We start from the raw sequence: 7,620 nt of genomic DNA on the forward strand, positions 1-7,620 counted from the left end.
AAGGCTCCTGTACTACAGGTACGGGGGTAGATCCCTGCCTGCTGGCTCCGCCCAGTAGGTGGAATATAAATGTGTGTGCGAGCTTGCTTTAAAACCTACATCGGATCAGCCACAGAACCACCCTCAGAGGCACAGAAACTACAGATCCTGTACACACGGTTGAGCTCCGATATTTTTCCTCTTATCCGGGATGCGCCCGACTACACTGAGGCCATGGCGCTTCCGAAAGAGAACTATACACGGCCGATCAACAAACTCTACGCCAGGCACCTCCTGTCCACGTGGCACCAACTCCCCGGTGAGTCATTGGAAGATTTCTGGCGTGCCCTGCACGCCCTGGCGAGGATCTGCGGTTGCCTGGCAGTTTCGCCCTTCAGCATTCCGAACTCCTAATGAGGGACGCTTTTGTTACAGGCATAAGGTCGGCGTACATCTGCCAACGCCTCTTAGAAGGGGGTACGCTCGACCTCGCGGCGATCAAGAAACTCGCGACCTCGCTAACGGTCACCTCCAATAATGTGCAAGCGTACGCCCCCAACTGCACGGCGACCCCCTCCTGGACATGGTGGACGACACCAGTGACCGCCCCCAGCCATCCCCAAGCCTGCACCGCGCGGCAGCCAGCCAACCCTGGGGGGCCCAAGTGCTACTCTGCAAGGCCTGCAGTAAGAAAGGACATTTTGCTGCGGTGTGCCAGGCCCGGTCGATCGCCGCTGTAACCCCCATTGTTCCTGCAACCCCCACGTGCGACCCGTGGGTGCCGCCTTTTTCGCCACCGCAACCCACGTGCGGCCCGTAGGCACCCCCATCTTCCCCTCATCAGATCTCGTGTGGCCCGTGGGCACCGTAATCTTCCCCCCATCAGACCTCGTGCGGACCGTGGGCGTCGCTATCTTTAACGCCACCATCTTCGGCGCCTCAGGACCCCTGCTCGTCGGGCACCTCATCGGGCCACTCATCGCCCGCAACCGCCACTGACCAGCCCGGGGCCCACCAACGCCAGCCGCTGCTCGCCTCCATCACACTCGACCAGTCCCGGCACACAACCTCACACCCACGACAACGACGGTGAAAGTCAATAGCCACAAGACACCTTGTCTTCACGGCTCCGGGAGCACGGAGAGCTTCATCCACCCCGATACAGTAAGGCGCTGCTCCCTTGCGGTACACCCCATTACCCAACGCATCTCTCTGGCCTCCGGATCCCACTCCGTGGAGATCCGGGGGTACTGCACCGCCACCCTCACCGTCCAGGGCGTAGAGTTCAGCAACTTCCGGCTCTACGTCCTCTCCAACCTCTGCGCTGCCTTGCTACTCGGCCTGGACTTCCAGTGCAACCTCCAAAGTCTGACCCTGAAATTTGGCAGGCCCCTACCACTCCTTACTGTATGCGGCCTTAAGGTCGACCCATCTTCCCTTTTTACGAACCTCACACCAGATTGCAAACCCGTTGCCACCAGGAGCAGACGGTACAGTGCCCAGGACAGGACCTTCATCAGGTCGGAGGTCCAGTGGCTACTGCGGGGAGGCATCATCGAGGCCAGCAACAGCCCCTGGAGAGCCCAAGTGGTAGTTGTAAAGAGTGGGGAGAAACACAAGATGGTCATTGACTACAGTCAGACCATCAATCGGTACACGCAGCTCGACGCATACCCCCTCCCTCGCATATCTGATATGGTCAATCAGATTGCATAGTACCGGGTCTTCTCTACAGTGGACCTAAAATCTGCCTACCACCAGCTCCCCATCCGCAAGGCGGACCGCCAATATACGGCGTTCGAAGCTGACGGCTGCCTTTACCACTTCCTTAGGGTTCCCTTCGGCATCACTAATGGGGTCTCTGGTCTTCCAATGGGAGATGGACCGAATGATTGACCGGTACGGACTGCGGGCCACCTTCCCGTACTTGGATAACGTCACCATCTGCGGCCACGACCAGCAGGACCATGACGCTAACCTTTTCAAATTTCTCCACACCGCCAAACTCCTGAACCTAACGTACAATAAGGAGAGGTGCGTGCTCAGCACCAACCGCTTAGCCACCCTTGGCTATGTGGTGCAAAATGGAGTCCTAGGGCCCGACCCCGATCGCATGCGGCACCTCATGGAACTCCCCCTCCCCCACTGCCCCAAGGTCCTCAAACGATGCCTGGGGTTCTTCTCATACTATGCCAGTGGGTTCCTAACTATGCGGACAAGGCCCGCCCACTCATTCACTCCAGTTTTCCCCCTGACGGCCGAGGCTCACCAGGCCTTCAACCGTATCAAGGCCGACATCGGCAAGGCTGCGATGCACGCGGTCGACGAGACCCTCCCCTTTCAAGTTGAGAGCGATGCATCAGACGTCGCTCTAGCCGCCACTCAACCAGGCGGGCAGACCCGTGGCATTCTTTTCCTGCACCCTCCATGCCTCCGAAATTCAGCATTCCTCCCATTGGAGGCATTACCTGGCCGGCAGGAGGTTCACTCTCCTCGCTGACCAACGGTCGGTTGCCTTCATGTTCAATAACACACAGCGGGGCAAGATCAAAAATGATAAAATCTTGAGGTGGAGGATCGAGCTCTCCATCTACAATTACGAGATTTTGTATCGCCCTGGTAAGCTCAACGAGCCCCCCGATGCCCTATCCCGAGGTACATGTGCCAGCGCACAAGTGGACCGACTCCGGGCCCTACACGATAGTCTCTGTCACCCAGGGGTCACCCGGTTCTTTCACTTCATTAAGGCTCACAACCTCTCTACTCCATTGCGGAGGTCAGGGTGGTCACCAGAGACTGCCAGGTCTGCGCGGAGTGCAAACCGCACTTCTACCGGCCAGACCGAGCGCATCTGGTGAAGGCATCTCGCCCCTTTGAACGCCTCAGCATGGACTTCAAAGGGCCCCTCCCCTCGTCCGACCGAAACACATACTTCCTTAACGTGGTCAACGAATACTCCAGATTCCCCTTCGCCATTCCATCCCGATATGACGTCTGCCACAGTCATCAAGGCCCTCAATATCATCTTCACTCTGTTCGGCTTCCCCGTTTACGTCCACAGCGACCGGGGATCCTCCTTTATGAGTGATGAGCTGCGTCATTTCCTGCTCAGCAAGGGCATTGCCTCGAGCAGGACGACCAGCTACAACCCCCGGGGAAACGGGCAGATGGAGAGGGAGAACGGGACAGTCTGGAAGGCCGTCCTGCTGGCCCTACGGTCTAAAAATCTCCCAGTCTCCCGCTGGCAGTAGGTCCTCCCCGATGCTCTCCACTCCACCCGGTCGCTACTTTGCACTGCTACTAATGCAACCCCCCATGAACGTCTCCCTGCCTTCCCTAGGAAGTCCACCTCCGGTTTCGCTCCCAACGTGGCTGGCAGCTCCAGGACACGTTCTCCTCCGCAGACACTTGCGGCTCCACAAGGCGGACCCGTTGGTTGAGAGGTAACAGCTACTCCATGCAAACCCGCAGTACGCCTACGTGGACGGCTGCCAAGACACAGTCTCCCTCAGGGACCTGGCACCAGCTGGGTTCCCCCCCCCCCCCCCACTGCTCCGGTGCCACCCATCCTCCCCCCAGCGCACCTCACCACAGCCCCCGCTCCAGGACGATCCGTCCTCCCATTGGTTCCACCCGGGGATGAAGATGAGGATGACACGCTCCCGGAGTCACAGGCGACCACGCCGGCACCTACATCGCCACTGGGACTGCGGCGCTAGCAAAGGAGGATCAAGGCACCCGACCGGCTGCATTTGTGAACTTTTCTAGAACTTAAAGAAAATGCTCAATTACATATAAATAGTTTTCCACCAACCCCGCCGGACTCTTTTTTTAACAGGGGGTGAATGTGGTATTCACCACTGTTGTATATAGTGCATGTATGAGATGTAATACGGTAAGGCTCCTGTACTACAGGTCCGGGGGTAGATCCCTGCCTGCTGGCTCCACCCAGTAGGTGGAGTATAAATGTGTGTACTCACTGAGCTGCAGCCATTTCGGCAGCAGCTGCATAGGCCGCACATCTCTGTGTAATAAAGCCTCGATCACTCTACTCTCGTCTCGTCGTAATTGATAGTGCATCACCTATGTCTCCCTGTAGCCAGGAGGCGGATGATATTAGGATGGCGGGATCCAAAGCCGCCAAAGGTGGCGGGGTGGGTGAGTGTCTTGGCAGAATTCTCTCATTTGGAAAAAGAAATTGCCACTGGGGGATCAGAGGAGGGGTTCTTTTCGAGATGATGGCTGTTCATCGCCTTGTTTAAGGACTGGTAAACGTCAGCTGGGGGTGGGGTGTTGGGGTGTTTTTACTGTACTGTGGATTATTGTTTGCGTGTTTTGTTTTAATAATTGAAAAGTAGATTGGGCTGGGACATGGAGGGATTTTGTAGTAGGATTAAGGTTTATGGATGATGGTTATGTGTTGTGTTTTGTAAATAATTTGAAAATGCCTTGAATAAAAATATTTAAGAGAAAAAGCTTCAATTCTAACCTTTATGATGGAAGAAGGCAAATGATGGAGCAGCTGAAAATCAGTGGGCCTTGGATGCTGCCCTGAGAAACTACTGGTCCTCTGTCCTGAGGCTGAAATGAATGACTTCCAAGAACCTCAGCCATCTTCCTTTATGCTGTGTATGACTCCCCTCACGAGAGAATTTTCGGTCGAACTTCCCGATTGACTTAAGAAGCGTAATTCTCTGGAAAGGTTCCTGTGTGGTAGCGAGCAGGAACTGCCGCGTGTCTCCTGACGCTCGCTCGGCCCGGCAATTCAACTTTAATTGGTCCACTTAATGAGCCTCCATGACTTTCTTGTCACAAATGAAGGCTCGTTAGCCAACTCACTGGGACCGTGCTCGCCAGCCCCCTGCCAACAAGGTCGAGCAGCACTTAAACAGCACTTGCACAGCCAATGCCACTCAGCCATGGCGCCGAGATGAACGGTCCCAAGAGTCAGGGATGCAGACCTGAGGAGGCTCCTTGATGCGGTGGAGGCCAGGAGGAATGTTCTGTTCCGCCGAGGGTCCAGCCAGTGCCACCTGGGGCGAGGTCGCAGGGCCATGAGCTCTGGGAGTGTGGCCAGGAGGACTGACCTGCGGTGTCGTAAGGTCAATGACCTACACTAGGCAGCACGGATGAGTTGACCCAATGCCCCCCCCTCCCCTCCCCCGAGACATTTCCGCACCCACACAAGCATCCAACCCCCCAACCCTTTCATCATTCCCCCACCCGCTCCCATCACCGCCCACAGTGGAGAGTCTGGTGCACGACGTCAGCAGCAGCATGGTGGTGTGTCCAAGGCCTCGCGCAGTCGGTGACGGTTCTGCTGAGGGCTTCGGCAGAATGTCCAACTTGCTGGAGGATGTGACCCAGTACCAGGCTGAGCTTGATGAGAGCACCCGGGGGGTGGTGGGGGGTAATGGGTCAGCACCATCTGATGAGTGGGGAATTGTTGGACACCTGTGAAACATTAAAACCCCTTGACCACTAGCAATATGACGCCTCTTGTCACTTTCTTCCGCAATGCGGCCTGAACTCCCAACCCTTGGCCCATTTCTCCAGGCATCCTCCCCCTCCCCATGGCACTCACCCACCCTCCGGCTGTGGACATGTCCCCCGGAGCTGTGTCCCATCCCCATGGTATTTGAATGTTGGCTGCTGCATGTGTGGTGTGTGTTTAAGCACATGCATCAAGGTGTGATTGGGATGCTAGGCAATGACTCCCACATGCTACATGGCCCACCCACGGGAATCCACTTGGGTTGTGTGAAGGGCTCACTTTACAATAATTGCTAATTCCCTATTATCGATAGCCTTCAGTCGCACGCCCACAGGCCTCAGCAGTCGGTAGGAGTTATGGGTGGTTGGTGGGGCAGTCGGGCAGGGGCTAGGGTTGCCCCCAGAGCGAGTACACATGATCCAAGGGTTGGCATGGTGCTGCATGCGGTTCCCTCCATCCCCCACCCACCTCTCACCGCTTCCCCCTTTGCATGGTGGCCACCCCTGCAGAGGGCCCCCCACCGAGCACTGGGGCGGCATGCCCAGTGCCCAAAGCTTATTGCCTGTGAACCAAGATGGCTACTCACTTCCTCAGCTCCCCGCAGAATCCCTTGTGCCAAGTTCACCTTTTTCAAAAGGAGTACTTGCTGGGGAGGCCGATGAATGATGGGAGGCCGCTGGTTATGGGGTCGCTCCCATTAATTGTATGGAAATATGGCTTAAGTGGTGATAATTGGCTTCTCGCCACATTGCAGTGAGAACCCGATTTTGCCCACAGGAGCAGGCCGGTTGCCTCGCAAACCGTTTGGTGCCTGGTGTGGTTCTTGTTTTTGGGCTCTCTCGCAATTCAATGGCCTTGTTTCGCTTGAGCAAGAGCTTGAACGAGGCCTGAGAATTGCGGCCATCTTTTACGATGGCTTCTTGCTGACACATTTGCTTGAATGCTACCTGCATATTAAAGGCAGAGTTTTTTTTTTAATGCTGTTAGCCGAAAAGAGTGGAGTGGGCTGGGCTGGACCATGGCTTAAGAACTAATTTTTAAACTGCTGCCAAGAGCAAAGATCAATTTGGGGACAACACACTAGTGTGAACAAAGTTGGGTGAAAGTTGTCAAGTGTTGGGTAGGGTTGTGGAGCTTGAAATACTGTATCACCGATACAGTAAAATGACTGCCTGAACAGTAGAATATTCATCTCTAGCTCAAGGCTCAAGTCCCACTCAAGAGACTTGAAAATAAAATCTAAGTTGCCACTACAGTATCGTAATGAGAGTGTACCACACTCTTAGAAGTGCCATCCTTCAAATGAGGAAAATGAGCCAATGTTGACTGTTGGATGGGCACTATCATAGGGCACTATTCGGAGAAGTGCGAGGGAGTGCTCCCTGTCATGCTGGCCATTTTATTAATCAGCCAACATAAAACCAATTACTTGCTCGTGTATTTTGTTCCTGTTCGTGGGAGCTTGCTACATGCAAATCGGTTGCCAACTTTCCTACATTACAGCAGCAAATACATGCCAGAAGTTCTTAATTGGCTATGTCGATCTTTCATCACTACAGATGTGCCGACTAGGGGATTTTTCACAGTAACTTCATTGTAGTGTTAATGTAAGCCTACTTGTGACATTAATAAAGATTATCATCTTTTCAAAATAAATGTCTTTTTAAAAACAAAAAGAAATGCTTATGCTAAAATTAATGCCTATCTCTACTGTTTTATTTTCTATCCCCTGACCCTGTTACTTGGGTGTTCTATCATCTCCCACAACAGCAATTTAGAAATGCATGTGTATGGGAATAGCAGGAACAAATTTACATTTTGAGAACACTGAATGAGAAAGCTCCTTTTAGTCTCAAGTCACATAAATAATGCCTGTTTGGAATTTGTTCTGATCTGAAGGTTACATTAATTTCACTATATTAATCAGCTTTTCACAATATTAATCATGTTAAGAGTTTATGGTGTGATTCCCAGGAATAAATTCTTAATATCACAATTACACTTGATAAGTGAATATTCATTCGTGTTCTGGTATAATTAAGGTAATCGCTAAGCAGATTGTTTAACATCTGTTTGGTATTAAGCTGCACACATTTAGTTTGTTTCTGGGATTTCTGTTACCATGTCTTAATTTTTGTTGACAATGC

This window comes from Scyliorhinus torazame, chromosome 3, assembly GCF_047496885.1.
Source record: "Scyliorhinus torazame isolate Kashiwa2021f chromosome 3, sScyTor2.1, whole genome shotgun sequence".
Taxonomy (NCBI): Eukaryota; Metazoa; Chordata; class Chondrichthyes; order Carcharhiniformes; family Scyliorhinidae; genus Scyliorhinus; species Scyliorhinus torazame.